At 41.4% G+C, this 18156-nt stretch overlaps 1 long non-coding RNA gene across 1 annotated transcript; it reads left to right on the forward strand.

Annotated features, from left to right (window-relative positions):
* Positions 1 to 3438: 3438 nt before the first annotated feature.
* Positions 3439 to 11119, forward strand: LOC115513286. The gene is made up of 3 exons (XR_003968653.1): positions 3439 to 3769; positions 3942 to 4054; positions 10907 to 11119. It is a non-coding gene; the product is annotated as an uncharacterized LOC115513286 (long non-coding RNA).
* The last annotated feature ends 7037 nt before the right edge of the window (positions 11120 to 18156 follow it).

Here is an 18156-nt window from a genome sequence, read left to right on the forward strand (position 1 = left end):
CAGAAGTGCGATGTTCCAAACATAGGAGCAAACGCTGGAGTCACGTGACAGCCGGCCTAGCATGTGCAATGCTAAGTAAGCATCAGGGGCGCCTGGGTGGCTCAGTCGGGGAAGTGTCCGACTTCAGCTCAGGTCAGGATTTCACCGTTCATGAGTTCGAGCCCCACTTCGGGCTCGGTGCGGACAGCTTGGAGCCTGGAGCCTCCCTGGGATTCTGTATCTCCCTGTCTCTGCCCCTCCCCCACTCGTGTTCTGTCTCTGTCTCTGTCTCTCTCTCAAAAAAATGCCCCCGGAGGAACACAGGCTGGGTGGGGGCTTGAGAATGTTCCAGGGGAGGCTTCTGTGGAGGAGGGGCAGGCCTGCATAGAGGGTGCTAGAAGGACCTATGTGTGTGCTTAAATTCCCCGGATTTTACCGGAGGCCCGTTTCCTTAAGGGGCCTCCCCGTTTTTAGCTCCTCTCCATTCCCACCCTTCCACAGCACGGCCACCACGTGTCTTCCTAGAGCACAGATTGAATCATATCAGGCTCCTCCAGAAAAACAGGTGGTGGCTTCACCGTCTTCGGGATAACAACGAAACTTCTTAGCGCGTCATTAAACGTCCTGCGTGGCCTGGCGTCGGATTTCTTTCTGGGCTCAACTCCAGTGACCTCTCCAATGACATCTCATGCACACGGAGCCCGATCACAGGGCACACTTTTTTTGTATCTTGTAGAGCGTGCATTTCGCAGTCCTTTGCTCTTACCGTGCCCTGTGACTAGACTAACTCTCCTTGCATTCTGTCTTCATTGATTTTTTTTTTTTTCTTCATTCTTCCACATCGGATCCAAAGGCCTCTGTGGAGCCTTCCTTCCCAGAGTCCTCTGGCTCAGGTGATATCCTTCCCTCTCTCTCTGGGCAATTTGTTGTTGACAAGGGGTTGGATTTGCACATCTGCCTAGATGGTAAGCTCCTTAAGGTTAGGGAGTCTGTGATTAATATAGTACAGTCTGTGTATACATATATTTACAACACACTATGCTATCTATACTCTATATTTTATATTTATATATTGTATATAACATGTTTTTATATATTTCATACACTGTATATATTATATTTTATAATTTTTTTTTGTAGCTCTTCTCTTCTATCTGAGGACAGACACACTGTGGATGTGCATTGGTTTCTTCAACTGCCTATTGGAGGAGAATACTTATAGGGAATACAATCGATGTTTCACTGACTTTACTCCTGGCCCCTGGAGTCCAATCCAGTGTAGCTCGTGAATACGACTTTAAAACTGACTTGCTGAGCCAAGTACTGAAGCCATTCAACTTTGTCTCCCAAAGAATTTCTTTCCCTCGCTTGGGAACAGGTAAGTTATATTATCTGTGTTTGGAAAAACACAGAATTAAGTCTCCATTATCAATTCTATAGTTTACCTTCAGCAGATGCTTTTACTCTCACACTAGTTTCATTGTGCCACCCAGACCTTACCTTGAATAGTTTGCAGACTACCCGTGGTGTAGACACTTATTCTAATAACATCTCAATCCAAACATCACCAGGAAAATATATTTTCTGGAAGAATATTGGCTGATGCTTTCAGACCAGAAAAGCTTTTGGATTTTTGGATGTTTCAGGTTACCTATATTAGAATCTTTACCTTTTGATCTTAATAGTCAAAAGATGATGGGGTCATTCACCTTTTTCAATGATGGATTCATAATTCCTGAAGTACCAAGTCTTCTGCATGTTGATGTAACAGGACTCATTAGGTCTATGTCTTGGTTTGACAGATATTCCCTCCATCAAAACGGTGAACAGACTGAGTAACTTTGTCTGTCTGGGCTATGGATATACAAAAGGTCTGAGAATAATCTGGAAATATGGATATGAGTTCTGTATTCTCAGCATGACTTGTTGATTCTGCAGGGTGTGTGTGTGTGTGTGTGTGTGTGTGTGTGTGTGTGTGGTGTGAGTGTGTAAGAGTATGAGTGTGAGCATGCATGAGTGCACCCATGCAAAATGAAGTTTCAGAGAAAGTAGATTCACACAGGCTTGAAGGAGGACTGAGCAGGAAAAGGTAGCAGGGCCTCTTTGGATGTTTGATCTAGGCTGTGTGCCAGCAGGAGGGAGAGTCTGGTTTGGAGAGATTCCAGGGGCAGAAACAAGGATGCTATAGAGGTGGGGTTCATGTGTTTGGAGAAGAGGGATTTTGTCCCACTTCGATTGTTCTGATCACTCTGTGTTGTAATTTATGACTCTGCATGGATGAATATCCTTCTAGACTGAGGAGGTATGCAATAGATTTTAAATAAAGTTGATTTTCAATTGGCTTGATACAGAGAGATTGGGACCTAGGAGGAAGCAAGAGCTCTGGGAAGGTGATACTTAGAGGGAGATTGGGACCTAGGAGGAAGGAAGAGCTCTGGGAAGGTGGGGACTGGGCTTGAGAAATAGAAGTGAGACCAGGTCCAAGCCTGTGTACATATGGGTTTGTACTAAATTAGTGGAATAATGTGGAACTATGCAAGTAGTTTAGGTTGCCTCTAGTTGTACTCCAAGCATGCTTTGGATTGGAGAAAAATCATTTTTTCCACTTCAAATGGCCACCTGACCTTGTTGTATTGGAGTGCACAAAGTAGGAAGTTCACGGAAAGGGTCTTGAACCCATGGCATCTCTTTGAAGGTAAATTGCTCTTGGATCTCTTTACAGTTGGAAGCAGAAAGCTATTACAGCAGCCAATGCCTTCTGCCCAAGGGCATGTTGGGATTCCTGATGAGCCCTCAATGAAATGTACTTTCTTTCCCTTTAGAAGCAAGAGTCCATGACTCCTCTTCAGGAGTAGAGTGGAAACTGTCCTTTCTCAGGACTTTGGGTTCAGCCGTGTTTTAGTTTAGCCAACAGTCAGCTCAGGACCTTGAAGCAGAAATAACTGCATGTGTTCTAGAACTGCGAGGGATGAAGGAGGAAGGCAGTGTAAGGAGAAGGAACTGAACAGGAGGAAGCCGAGGCAAAGATACAAAGATGATCATCTTTGAGAACTGCCACCAAGGCTAAGGAAGGGACTCCAGAGATAAGAAAGGTGACATATAAGGGGTTGAGCTTGAGACAAAGTCCATCTTACCAGTGAAGCCACCAAGATGTTTAGAGAGCAAATGTGACTCACATGTGGACCAGTCTCTGGCTAATCATGTGGGCTCAAGCCTAATTTTACCGTGTGTGACTAGAGATAAAAGAAGTAGCAGTCAAGGCCATTTCATGTGAATGGAGTGATAACAACCTAATGAAGAAACACTTTTCAGCTAGGTGAAAAAGAAAACCCTTAAAAAAGTAAACGTAAATTCAGAACCATGGACTAACTGTAAAATCAGTCCTTGCCAGTATTCTAAAATATGAACCTTCCACTCAACAAATGGCTTCTGTCAACAGCACAAAGCTTGCTGCCATAACCCTGAAGGAGAGGCAGTAACAGACTTTAAATGTGGAAAAGATTGGTAACACGGAAGCAAGAGCCAGCAAGACTGAAAACAACTAGTCCTAAACCACAAACACCAGAAAAAAAGTCAACATACCATTTGTCACCATTTCACCACCAGCATTGCTTAAATAGCCTTCATTGAGGACGCTGAGCCCCCAGGTGGCAGCTGAAATCCTCAGCAAACAGTGCATTTTATTGTGGTGGCGTCCCACCAGAAAGGGCAGCTGGAAGCAGTTTGTCAGTGAAAATGTAAGAAAGAGAATCCGTGACCACTCAGGGCTTATGTTAAATATCAAATGGAGGTACTTCAAAATTTTAATTTCTTTTGGTGGGGGTGGGGGGATGGATGGAATGGAGAGAGACAAGGAGAAAAGAAAACACCACGCTTTGGGGAAAAAAAAAGAAGATATTTGGTCAGAGGGATGACTTGATCATTTTCCCCATTGTTCGGTGTTGGTTCATGCCCCCCCACAGCAGGTGAGCCCGGAGTGTCTGAAGGGATGTATATTGCCCATCTACCTCACATATGGACATGAAGTTCTTTTTGTGTCTGAGAAGACCCCTTAAATTTTCTTCTCAATAAATAGGTAAGATTTCTACCCTTCTGCCTCTCCTGAATGCATGTTGCTTGGCTACACTTCATTACTTATCGATTTGGATTACCTCAAGTGGGTTAAAACAAAGAAAACTCATACTTCTCTGAAAGCCCTTTGTTCAATGGAATGCCATACTTGTCTGAACTCATCCGCCGTATTTGCCGATGGCTACTCAATGTCAAGGAGCAGAGATGAGCAGATATGTTTGCAGATTCTATGGCATACTTTCTTTAGTTACTAAAATATAAAGTTACCAAAACTATGTATCTAAATGTATATATAATATATACTAGGGTAAGGCAGAGAGTATGAGTGTGGACATTAATTTTGGGCCTACTTCCTGTCAGGTATTTTTTTGAAATTATATTACTACTTAATCCTTATAACAATCAATGAGTTATCCATTATTTCCCTCATTTTACAAAGGAAGGAATGGAGACTCAGTAACCTATTCACAATCACTTTAAAGATAACAGGCACTTTTTGCATGACAACCTGTGGTCTTTTTGTGAGACATTAGCTGCCATGATGCTGTAATTGTGTGGGGGAATTTCAGCAGGTTGAATGCTATCAGAATGACAGCTAACTTTATGATACATTTATTGGTGTTTTCACCTCTAAACATTGAATGAATGGTGGTGGAGGGGATAATAAGAAAGGAAGCATTTTGGGGATCACATTGGTAGCGATTTCCTGTAATGTTTCTTCTGTAAATCTAAGTTGTCACTTAGAAAATCTGATGCAGCCGACAGTGTATAATACAGTTACTTGCATTACTGGGTAATCTGCCCATTTGTTCCCAGTTTTGATGAGAATAGACAAACTTTGGAAAAGCATGGAGACTCTTTCTTTTGATAAGAGAAGGTTGCTTCAGAGTAAAAATATTGGCAGAATACCACAGAGTAAATCCAACAAGGTAACTTAGTGCCACCTTGCAGATATCCTCAAATTATTTTGTTGGAGTTATTAAGGGAAGGAATAGATGTACAATTCAAACTCTGACTCAATCATGAAAGTAGCAGAGGTAGATACTTTAATATTTCTACAAATATCTCTTGAACTCTCAGGGTTCATTCATTTTAAGTTAACTAAAGATAGACCATGCCAAAAGGCATAAAGAACTAAACTTGATTTCTTTCTTTTTTTTTTTTAATTTTTAAACATTTATTCATTTTTGAGAGAGAGAGAGAGCATGTGCAGGGGAGGGTCAGAGAGAGAGGGAAACACAGAATCTGAAGCAGGCTCCAGGCTCTGAGCTGTCAGCATAGAGCCTGACGCGGGGCTCGAACTCATGGACCATGAGATCATGACCTGAGCTGAAGTTGGACACTTAACCAACTGAGCACCCAGGCACCCCTAAACTCAATTTCTATTTACTTCCCCAAGGACTAGTTATATCTCAACACTCAGTTTTTTGGTGCTAGCAAATGGTACAGGGAGATGGTAGGTGTGCATCTGAAATAATGCTTTAAGATTTCTCCTATATTTTAAATTGCTAAAAGCAGAAGCCAGGCTTAACTCTGTTTGGGCCCCTGCAGACCCAGTCTTTGCTCTGCTCCATGGCTTGGGATGCTGACAGATGAGAACTTTATCAACAGGCTTCCTTCCTCTGCCTTCTAGTTGGATACAACCAAGGGGAGGCATCTTTGCAAATCTGGAGAGTGGAAGGACACAGAGGTCTAGGCTCCCTCCCCCCTGGGTTGTGGTGAATTCAGAAGGACATCCCTCACTGAACAGTTGCCTTCTTCAGGTTCTGATAATCTACCTCTTCAGGTGCTAGTGTCTCCCCACTGTTGCTAGCCCAGGATCCTGCCCAACATCTTGTTGGATTTCCTAACTCTGCCCATACCTCCGTCAATAACCTCTTTATGAAAGTCTCCTCAAATTAGTTTGGCCATGGCACCCAACTCTTGCCTGAACCCTGACCGACTGCTTTTCAGCACAGTGCTTTATACATACATACAGAGGCTTTTAAATTCAATGAAAAAGAATGGCTTGACCCTTCTGATATTTGCATTCAAATATTGCTTATTGTAGGGTGACCAGTTGTCCCTGTTTGTTTGGGTCTGAAGGGAGCTCCCAGGATGCAGGAATTTTAGTTTTGAAATTGGGACAGTTCTGGGCAAACCAGATGAATTGGTCACTGTAGCAATACGTTTTTAAAATTTGTAATTGGTTTAGAAAGGCATTATCTTTGAAAAGATTTCTATGATCATGTTTAAGTTAAAGTTGTTTTACTAAATAGAGTATTCCCCACTAATGAGAAAATTTGTGTCTGAAATGATTCTTGTAAGGCACATCGGTGTAATGTGAGCAGAGGATGTGTTATTTTTTTTGCCTGTTCAAATCTGTTTACTCTCCAGAGGAAGTCACCCAAGGAACTAGTGAGACATCAGGGTGATGATGTATAAGTGCTTACTAAGAAGTTTTGAATGAATAGAGGGGCAAAGTACATCACAGTGAAAAAGAGCTGCTTGAATATGGTTTCTGATTTAAAAAACACTTTCGGGCATTTTAAATGACAGTTCTCAGTATCCCTGTCCTTCCAGTGTGCTGTTATCCTGAGAACGTAGGAAGATATTTGCATATTAGGAAGAACGTATTTTATTGCTTTGTGTAACTAATTCCATTTGTTGGTATATTTTAATTCCTAAGAGATCAGTTTGAAAAGAAAAGCAACAACCTCAAACAAAGCTAATATTTTAAGAAGAAATCTTTATTTACATGTTGGGATATAGTTGGGTTATATATTTTTTTTCCCATCAGAAATGTGTTTATTAAATGACAATATTAACAGTGATCATACTGCTTTTGTAAATAGGCTGCCTGGGAGGAGGAAATTCAATAGAGTTAGAAATCCACCATGATCTGAATGCTTTTCAATTCAAGATATTATTTTCTGGTAGGAGAGCTTTTGACTATTCACTGTAGGAAGCCAGAATTGCAGATATGTATCCCTTTACTCCTGCCACTCACTCTCAATCTTCTTGATCTACTTCTGTTCCCCAAATCATTGTTCTCTTCTAAGAGCTGGACAAGTCACTTAAAACAAATTGGTAATATTGGCTGTGGTTTAAATTAGAATTTAGTAATTTACCTCAGGTGTGTTTGGAGAGCTCCCTTTGGTATTGTCTCTGAAATGGCTGTTGTCAACATTGTTTTCTGACTATAAACTTACTATAAGGAATGTGTGAAAGATATTGACCTAAGTGTATTAAATTTACCTCATTGCAATAAACATTTATTGAGTGCCTACTATGTGTAAGAGGATAATAGAAAATCAGACTTCATAAAAGGAGGGTATCACTTGAAACATCACACAGATGGAAAGAAAAAAAAAACAGTAGTCACTCATTTGGGTTAAGTTTTAAAAAATTACATTCTGTATATTCATAGCTATTTTTAGACCGAGTTTTCAAGATTGGATTCCTCTTTTCTTTTGTAACCTTGTGCAATTTGTAAGAGTTTAACTCCATGTTCATAAGTAACATTTTTTTTTTCTTCAGAGAAATGTGAGAACATGAAATAAGATCCTAGAGTCCCACAGTAAATTTTCCATGGCCTCCGTGGCTTGTCCACAGATGTGCCTTGCAGGATTATTATGTGTTGCTCGTGGCTGAGAATGTAGTAGAATTTCAGTTTAATGGACTTAGTAATAATTATTGGGTCACACTCCTGGGTTGCTGTTGCCATCCAAATGGACTGCAGAAATGAACACAGAGGTCAAAGAACCTGTGCCCCTGTTCAACACAGACAGGAGCATCTGGTCCAAATGTGAATTTTCTTTGGTGGCAGAGACCACTTTCTTTCTCCGTAATGGCAATAGGAAATGTGCTGGGGGAAATGACAAAAGATTGTCAGAATGGAAGTTTGGGTGACCATTCCAGTGAAGAAATTGTGCTGACAAAAACAGATCAAGAAAATCTCACATTGCAAGTGGGCAGATTATCTGATCATAACTTAAAATGCCTCATCCTGGCTAATAATGGTGTGTTTTGAGGTTTATCAGTCAAGGGTCAGCCCATAATAGTTCTTCTGCCTTTGTTGTCTTCATTATAGCTTCATTTCTTTGGCTCCAGACGTTATTTTCATGTTCATGAAAATGAGTCATTAAAAGCCATAAAAAGTGAATATCTTATTGTTTAAAGCAATTAAGTAACAGTCTGCTCAGGTCTTGTAAGAATGGGGTCAAGATAGGTGTATGGATGGGGAGGGAGGCCACCTGACGTGGGAGGAGTACTTAAAGGGGGGGCAAGATTCAGTCAAAGTTTAAACTGTTTGATGTTACATTTTGTCCAAGGACAATATGTATTAATACAGTTAAACATATCTTTTTTTCTCCTTTTTTAAAAAATTTAAATTCAGGTTAGTTAACATATAGTGTAGTATTGGTTTCAGGAGTAGAACTTAGTGATTCATCACCTATATATAATTCCCAGTGCCCATCCCAACAAGTGCCCTGCTTAATGCCCATTACCAATTTAGCCCATCCCCCAGCCAACACCCCTCCAGCAACCCTCAGTTTGTTATCTGTATTTAAGAGCCTCTTATGATTTGCCTCTCTGTTTTTTATCTTATTTTTGCTTCCCTTTCCCTATGTTCATCTGTTTTGTTTCTTAAATTCCACCTATGAGTGAAATCATATATTTGTCTTTCTCTGACTGACTTATTTCGCTTAGCATAACACATATCTTTTGACCCTGAATTCCACTTTAAAAACGTTTATATTAAGAGGGGTGCCTGGGTGGCTCTGTCTGTTAAGTGTCTGGCCCTTGGTTTTGGCTTGGGTCATGATCTCATGGTTCATGAGTTTGAGCTCCCCCATTGGGCTCTGTGCTGTTGGTGTGGAGCCTGCTTAGGATTCTCTCTCTCTCCCTTCCCTGCTCGCACTCTCTCTCTCAAAATAAATAAACTTAAAAAATTTTTATATTAAGGAAAACCCAACAAAATACATGCACAAAGGTGTTTATCACAGTATCATTTAAAAGCAGTTAAAAAAATTTTTTTTAATGTTTATTTATTTTTGAGACAGAGAGAGACAAAGTATGAATAGGGGAGGAGTGGAGAGCGGGAGACACAGAATCTGAAGCAGGGTCCAGGCTCTGAGCTGTCAGCACAGAGCCCAACGCCGGGCTTGGAACTCAGGAGCCATGAGATCATGACCTGAGCAGAATTCGGATGCCCAACTGACAGAGCCACCCAGGTGCCCCTAAAAGCAGTTTCAAAGTGAAAATAATTTGAGTGCTTATCAGTAAGGAGTTGGGATTCTCTGCAGGAATCCAAAATGTTGATGTAGATGTGTATTTCATGTAAGGCCATGGTGTATTATTTAAAGAGAAAAAATACCAAAAAATATGTCTAACATCATCCAATTGTTTTTAAAAAAATACCTGAGTTAAAAAAAGAATCAATATATAGATATAAATTTGCATTAATTACATTGAAAAGCTTAGTACTATAAAATATTTTTTCTGAATAGTAGGTTATATGAATATGAAATATGAATGATTTTTTAAAATTTGTTTTATACTTTTAAAATAAAAAAATTGTACACGTATTACCTTAAAAATCAGAAAAACAACAAAAACAAACAAAAAACTTTTCATTTTAAGAACTGAAATACAACTTTGCCCAAGCAGAAGTCCCTAACTGTAGGTCCTGGGTGCCTCAGCTGTGGCAGGAAGTCTCTTTGCTAGGAAATTAAAACCCCCAGCTGCACGTGGGCTCTGGGAGCTGTAGCAGTAAAAGTATCCTAGTAGTCAAAACAGGAGTCAAACAGCTGAGAACACACTCTTTCAAACATGACTTTGGACCCTACTTCTCACCCACCTCTCTCTTCCTGGTTTCTGTCCCATGTCCTCACTGCCTGCTAATGCTTACATCTGAATGCCCCACTGATTTCAAACTCAACATTCCCCAAACTGACTTAGATCTCCACCAGGTCTTTTTTTATGGGATGTAATCTCTCCCTCATTTGACCTTCCATAGTTCTTTGTAGCCTCTGTTGGGGCACCTATCTCCTGCAACCTGTATCGTATTGATTTGAGCACTTGTCTTATTCCCCTTGCAGAACAAAAGCTCCTTGAGGCAGTGTTTTTGTCTTACTCCTGGCTGTCTACCCTGAGGCCCCTCGTTCCATGCTTTTCTGATGGGAGGCACCCAAAACCATGTACAGTAAATCAATGACAGGACGGACAGATGACTTCTGCAGGTTGCTAGCTCTCATGACATCTGGGCTTGCTTGTTATTTCTTAGCCATGTAGAAAACCACTTTCTCGTTCAATTTCATCCTGTCAAAAATCCAGGCATGCCTTAGTGAAGATAAGGCAGAACAAATTAATGCTGCCTTCTCTGATATTTATAAACACAGGGTATAGGATGTGCTATCATTTGACTTGGAGGAAGTAGAAAACGGAACCCAGCCAACTATTTCTTAGGTCATTAAAAGTTATTAAAGAAAGCAATAAGAGACATGAAAGTAACCATTGCAGTAAAGGGGAAGCTCTAGCTACAAAAAAATTAATTTAGAAAGGCCAGATAGAAGAAGATTCAGAGAATGGAAGGAGAATTCAAGAGAGGAGGAAAGGAGAATGCAAGAGAGAAGGAGTTGTCAGAACAGCTCTGGAATGATAACTGTAGAATAACCAGAATGCTTCTGAACAATTTCTGAACAGGTACCAGTACGATTACTAGTTTTAAATAAAAAGGGGTCCCTCTAAGAATTCTGCCCTACTGGATCAGAACAAATTCAGGTGCTGGAAGGTCTTACCATTGTTTCTCTTCAGAAATAACTTCCTAGTAGTATTCCCTGTATCTCCAGCTCTTATTTCTTCTTTTCCCCAGGCTGGTCCGTGTCCTGCCTGGAATGCCATAAAATTCTTCTGAGGTCTCTGCGTTCTCCGATCACCACCTGCAATTACAATCCCCACAAGAGGAATTTACTAAAGTAATTGGAAAATGAAGTCTCACAGCATTTAACTACTTTCCACAAGGTCCATATTGAATTTGAGAGTGAGCCAGCGTTTTGTGCTTGTGTGGTGGAAGCAATAAATATCATTAAGCACTGCATCAAAGTAGCAATGCATTTAAAACGATAAAGGATAAAAAACAATTTTCAAAATTGTCAAACTTGTTCTTCTCCACCTCAGTAGATGTCAATATCTTGCTTACTTGCAATGTATCATGAAGTATTGCAATATATTAAAGAGTTAGTAAGCCAAATGGCCTCATGTTCATCATGAGGGTGGGAAGACTGCCATTTGTGATCATGAACATTTGTGGGCATACACCTTAAGGACCAATTCAGTGTCTCTCTTTCCCTTTTGTAATAGGCTAGTGGACATAACAATGACAGTGAGATGGTCCTTGTCCTCAAGTGACCTTCAGCGTAGTAGGGAGACAAAGACATAGGTCTTATACAAAAGACGTCTTATACAAAAGGTCTGAAAATGAGGAAGTAAAGTGTGTTTGATGGAGAGTTGGAAATGATTCGTTGTGACGTAGAGAGAGCAAGAGCAAAGTCAGAGTCATGGAAAAGCATGTTGTGTTTTCAGAGCAGGGAGTGGATTGGCATCCACTTGTGGCAGAAGGTTTATGGAAACACATAGTCAGAGATAGTTCTAGAAAGTCTATACTTTTAGGAATTGGCTTTAAAAAAATTTTTTTTAATGAAACTCATTGTCAAATTGGTTTCCATATAACACCCAGTGCTCATCCCAACAGATGCCCTCCTCAATGTCCATCACCCACTTTCCCCTCCCTCCCACACCCCATCAACCCTCAGTTTATTCTCAGTCTTTAAGAGTCTCTTATGGTTTGCCTCCCTCCCTCTCTAACTTTTTTTTCCCCCTTCCCCTTCCCTTCCCCCATGGTCTTCTGTTAAGTTTCTCAGGATCCACATAGGAGTGAAAACATATGGTATCTGTCTTTCTCTGTATGGCTTATTTCACTTAGCATCACACTCTCCAGTTCCATCCACGTTGCTACAAAAGGCCAGATTTCATTTTTTCTCATTGCCATGTAGTATTCCACTGTATATATAAACCACAATTTCTTTATCCATTCATCAGTTGATGGACATTTAGGCTCCTTCCATAATTTGGCTATTGTTGAGAGTGCTGCTATAAACATTGGGGTACAAGTGCCCCTATGCGTCAGCACTCCTATATCCTGGTTTGGGATAAATAAAAAAAGCTGAGGTCATTCCCTGTGACTTTTAAGACACTCATCTTGAAAACGATTTTAACTCATGTCATATACAGCTGAGCAAAGCCCTAACTCAGGTAGTACATCAAGATCACTGTTGCCAACACAGGGAACTGGGAAAAATGAGGTTTCGCTAAACCAGTAAGAACGCTTAAGGAATTTGGTGGTAGTCAGCACTGGCCAACACTTCTGACGGGTACTGAGGTTTGGTGGGGAATGTCTGACTTGACTCTAATTGGGCTGATATCATCCCCCAACTAGTCCAACTGTCCTTACTGCGCTCCGTATGAATGGCAGCTGATCTTTTATGTCATAGTTTAACTTGAGATCAAATGTGCTTTTCTTGGAAGCTGCCTTTCTGCATTAAGTCAGGGAATGCTCAGCTTTCAGCAGAAGAAGCTGATAGCTGGGGAGTGTGACCCCTCCCTCTGGGCTGACCAGCAGCAATGAAGGGGTCCAGGTTGGTCTTTGGCCTCTTGAACCGTAATGATAATATATTTATTGAGAGCTTATTATATAGCAGGCTTTGCATTGTGCATTGCAGATGTATTCTCTAATCTTCACAACAGCTCTCTGAGCAAGATTCTATAATTCTTGCTTGGTGGATGAGGAATTACAATCTATACAAGTTAACTTCCTTGAATAATGCTGTTAGTGGTGAAGCTGGGACTTGAACCCAGGCACTCTGAGGCTCTTACTCTTATCTCTCTTCCACTGTCAAAACCTGATTTCAGAAAAGGCGTTAAAGACATTCTGCTGCCAGGTAAAGTATGTATGGAGAGGCAATATGGGGTAGGGGTTAGGGATATGGACCATGCAGTCAATCTGACATGAGTTTGCATACTGGCTCCATACCTTCCCTGTGTGAACAGATGACCTAGCCCTCCAGCCTTCAGGGTTCACATCTGTAAGATGCTGCTAACAGCTGCACATACCTCATAGATTATCCTAACTGTGAAGTGAAATGATGTATACAACTCTCCTGGCACGTGTTGTGCTCTCAACAAATGTGAGCTGCTGTTTTTATCCACGAGAAGTCATGCATACATTGTCCACCACTTGGATGTTTTACCAATCAAATACTACTTAACCCAAAATAAATGAATTTAGTGGTAGAACTTTCTAAGAATCTGTACTCAATTATTAATTAATCTGTACTCAACCGTTAAGTAATTATTAAGTAATAGGCAAATATCTACTCAATTATGAAAAGCTCAAATAATACAGATGACCAAGTGGCCGTTAATCACTCACACAGTGAAATCTGACTCTTCCTTAATTCTGTTGGGGGCCCCCCATGAAAGGGACAGAGGGGTTCTCCGTGAGCATCTGGAAGTGATGCCATGCAGGCCACCTTCTTGGGGGTAGCTTTCCCCCAGCTTTACTGATCAAGGAACCTTCTCTTGCTACTCCTATCAAAGCAGCTGGGGATCATGTATGTAAGGAATGGAAGTGTCTGATAGGCAGAGAAGCACCAGATTTGGGGAGGCAGTTCCAGCCCTGCTCTGTCCCTAACTTGCTGTGTGATCCTTGCCCTCGCTTCCTGACTATAAAATGGGGGCTTAAAGTTAGAATCATCAGCCCCATCTCCAGGGGCCATTTCACTAGATGTCTTCATGTGATAAATACAGAAATGATGAACCACCTCCACACTAACAGAGTTGCCCAGGGTCACATACCTAGTAAGAGACAGAGCTAAGACTAGAAAGAACCTCTCACCCCTAGTTCTCAGGTCCTGGATATCTGTAGTGAATGAGTGGTGAATGCTTTTCTTTCTTCTCTCATCCAGTTTCTCATCAACAGGAGCCATTTTGAGCTCTACAGTCCTCTGGCTCTACCAATCTCTCTCTCTCTCTCTCTCTCTCTCAGAGACTAGCAGAGTTGTCCCAGGCATGAATGAGTATATAAAGGAAGTAAAGCCTCTTTTTTCCCTGGATTGGGGGATCCCACTGTGATAGGACATAGTGCACCTTCAGCAGCTGTCCTGGTCATGAATGCCCTTCAGCTGCAACCAGGAAGGCGGCGCTACTCACCCACGACCATCCTGGGTCTCTAATCAAAGCCATCAACTTCTGAGAATGGGGATGGCAGCCACCTGTGGGGACCCAACCCCCTCTGTCTTCTTCATTTCCTTTCTTACTCTATTTCTACCTTCACTTGAGACCCTGCCAACAGCCTTGCCCAGGAAGAAATTCAGAGGAATTTCTGGCATCTCTGCCACCCTCCTTCCCCTCCCCAGGAATGTAAATTACTTCAAAGTCTGCCAATGACTTGGGATAACACAGTTATTATTGCTCGAGTGCAGAATTCTGGTTCTCTCGCTGCCACATGTTCCTAGCCTGAAATCCTTCAGTTTGATGGCAGCAGGGTCTACTTCTAGTTAACTGTTGTCTTTTTTCTTTTCTTTTCTTTTCTTTTCTTTTCTTTTCTTTTCTTTTCTTTTCTTTTCTTTTCTTTTTCCTTTCCTTTCCTTTCCTTTCCTTTCCCTTCCCTTCCCTTTCCTTTTTTTTTTTTTTGAGAGAGAGAGAGAAAGAGAGAGAGAGAGAGAGAGAGAGAGAGAGAGAGAATGAGTGGGGGAGGGGCAGAGAGAGAGGGGGACAGAGGATCCAAAGCAGGCTCCAGGCTCTGTGCTGACAGCAGAGAGCCCAACATGGGGCTTGAACTCACAAACCATGAGATCATGACCTGAGCAGAAGTTGGACATTCAGCCAACTGAGCCACCCAGGAGCCCCTTAACTGTTGTTTTTTAATTTTCTCTGCCAGTAATAGCCTGCCCTCCTGTAGCCTCTGTTGAAGCCCCTCACCAGACAGCACAGATATATACCTCCTCCACCCACCCAGAAGACAAAGTCACATACACACAACAAATGATCATCAAGGAAGATTTTCAGAAAATAACCCTAGGGTCTGAATTACCCAGAGCGCTGTGGTACTGGGCTGTTCTCTGGGCTTGCCACCAAATAGAGCAGGTAAATGACCTACCCCTGAGAAAGATGTAGCTTGTAAGGCAAAGTCAGAGAAGTAAGAAGGTTTTTTGCTCTCCATGAGGAGAAACTGAGGAGATTACAGTGTGATAGGACACAGGGCAGGAGGGAATGCAGGAGGAGAGAAAAAGGAAACAGACAGTCGTGATTAAGCAACCATAACAGCTATGGGGCTCAGTAGACTTGAGTAACTTTTATTTGGGCTCTGACATTCACTAGGTGTGGGACCTCCAGTAAATCACTTTACCTTCCTGCTTCGTCATTTCCTTGTCTGCAACAGGAGAAGGTTGGGTTAAAGGGCCCCTTCTGGACAAAGCATTCAATTAGCACACCATCTCTTCTTCACACTAGGGGCTTGGGTGGAGGGAGGAAGGTCTCTACCTTCCTTCACAAACCTGTGAAGTTTGTGATCTTGTTGGGAAGACCAGTACGTGGACTCACGGGGGTGATAAATTCACTGTGTGGGATTATGTGTGGAATTGCAAGGCTTAAGTCAACCACAGGGATTTAGAAAAGGGACAGGAACTGAGGCTGGGATGCTTCTTGAAGGAGGCAAGACATGAGAAGGGCCTTGAAGGGTGACTAGAATGTAGGGACAGGAGGGGAGAAAGGCAGGGGAACCTGCGGAGTGGAGCCGAGGTGCCTGTAGGAAGAAGGAGCTGAATATAGTATGCAGACAGAGCCCATTATGTAAGCCTTGAAAGCCATTAGATTTCTTCCTTTTTTTCTTTTTTAAGAATGTTTTTTGAGAGAGAGTACAAGCGTGTGTGGGGGGGAGGGGCAAAGAGAAAGGGAGAGAGAATCCCAAGCAGGTTTTGCACTGTAAGCACAGAGCCTGATCTAGGGCTCCATCCCATGAACCATGAGATTGTGACCTGAACTGAAATCGAGTGGGACACTTAAACTACTGGGCCACTCAGGTGCCCCAAGACTTCTGTTTTTAAAAGAATTGTTTCCGGTATCAAAGGGTTAGAGGTAAATTTGATTAAATAAAGAGGGACGAAACAGGAAGTGGTTCTCAATCCTAGTGGCACATTGAAATATGAATACCTCAGCTCCTTCTCTAGAAATTCTGATTTATTTGGTCTGGGGAGAAAGTCAAAGGATAGTTCCTTCTTGTGTCTCACTCTCTTCTTCTTTTTCTCCCTCCTTTCTCTCTCTCTTTCTCTCCTTCTCTTTCTGCCGTTATTTGGGTATGAGGTGATAAGGGCCTGAAATAAAATAGTAGCAATTGAAATGGAGAAGAAATTAAGATAAAGAGACATTTTAAAGGGTAAACTGCCAGGTACCTTGCTAATGAACCACAGGGAATTAAAGACAGATTCCATTCATTTCTTCAAAATATTTATTGAGCACTTAGCATATGCCTTATACTGAATCAGAAGCTATGGGAAATTCAGTTGGCAAGACCCTGGTCCTACCTTCAAGGAGCTTATGTCTAGTAGATGACAAAGAAAATAACTATACTACAAGGAGAATACAGAAACTGGATGAAGGTTTTTTTTTTTTTTTTTTTTTCTCTTATGGTGTGAAGATATACGGAGAAGAGAGGGCTAGAGTCCCTCTAGCAGACACAGTGAAGAAAGTTCTCCACAGAGGCACCACTGAGTGACAGCTTGAAGTATCAGAAGGTGGGGCTGGAGGGAGGGGTTGCCCAGTGGGAGTCACAGTGCAGGGAAAGGTGTGGAGACGGCTGGGTGTAATGAAGGGCGGAATGAATGCATGGCCACGAACAGCCTGATCCCTAAGAAGCATGTGGTGTATGGAAGTCTTTGTGGGAAAGGTAGCTTCGTGATGGGGAAGGTTAGATTTTTTTCTGTGTTACCTTTTGATTTTTGAATGTTGGCAATGTTTTATTTTCGGCCTTAGTCACAGTTATAGGAATATTGTAGAAGTATTTCTTCCAAGGTGCATAAAAGTTTATCAGCTTTTTGCTTGTATATTATTTCATAGTTTTAAATGTTTAATTAAATAACAATGGATATAATCAATGTGATATAATTATTATAAGTCTACATGCACCTAATAGTACAATCTCATGAACTGGATAAAATAAACAGAAACATATATGTAAATTAACAACCATAATTGGAAATGTTTTAACGGGCATCTCTAAGAACTGTAGGTCAAATAGACATAAAAAGAGCATGATATTCATGAGCAGAAAATACAATTTAAATAATATACATATACCCAAAATAAACAGAAAACATATTCTTTTTAAATATATGTAGCACATTTATAACAGAATTCCATAAATTCTGAAGAATCAATCCCATTCAGACAATGTCCTCTAACTACAATGCAATTGTGGAATCAATATTTTTTAAGAGATAGCTAAAATAAAATCCCACATGTCCAGAAACTAGGTGACATATGATTAAATGACACTTGGTTTTAAAAAATAAATAGAACTAGGGGCGCCTGGGTGGCGCAGTCGGTTAAGCGTCCGACTTCAGCCAGGTCACGATCTCGCGGTCCGTGAGTTCGAGCCCCGCGTCGGGCTCTGGGCTGATGGCTCGGAGCCTGGAGCCTGTTTCCAATTCTGTGTCTCCCTCTCTCTCTGCCCCTCCCCCGTTCATGCTCTGTCTCTCTCTGTCCCAAAAATAAATAAACGTTGAAAAAAAAAAAATTTAAAAAAAAATAAATAGAACTAAATGAAACACTATATGATAGGATTTGTGTAACACAGCTAAAGCAATTCTTAAAGGCAAAGTTATAGCTTTAAATAAATATGCTGATGATTAAAAAAATAAATAAATAAAAGGGACGCCTGGGTGGCTCAGTCAGTTAAGTGCCTGACTTTGGCTCAGGTCATGATCTTGTGGTTTGTGGGTTCAAGCCCCACATCGGGTTCTGTGCTGACAGCTCAGAGCCGGGAGCCTGCTTTGGATTCTGTGTCTC

Source organism: Lynx canadensis, chromosome B2 (assembly GCF_007474595.2).
Source record: "Lynx canadensis isolate LIC74 chromosome B2, mLynCan4.pri.v2, whole genome shotgun sequence".
Classification (NCBI taxonomy): Eukaryota; Metazoa; Chordata; class Mammalia; order Carnivora; family Felidae; genus Lynx; species Lynx canadensis.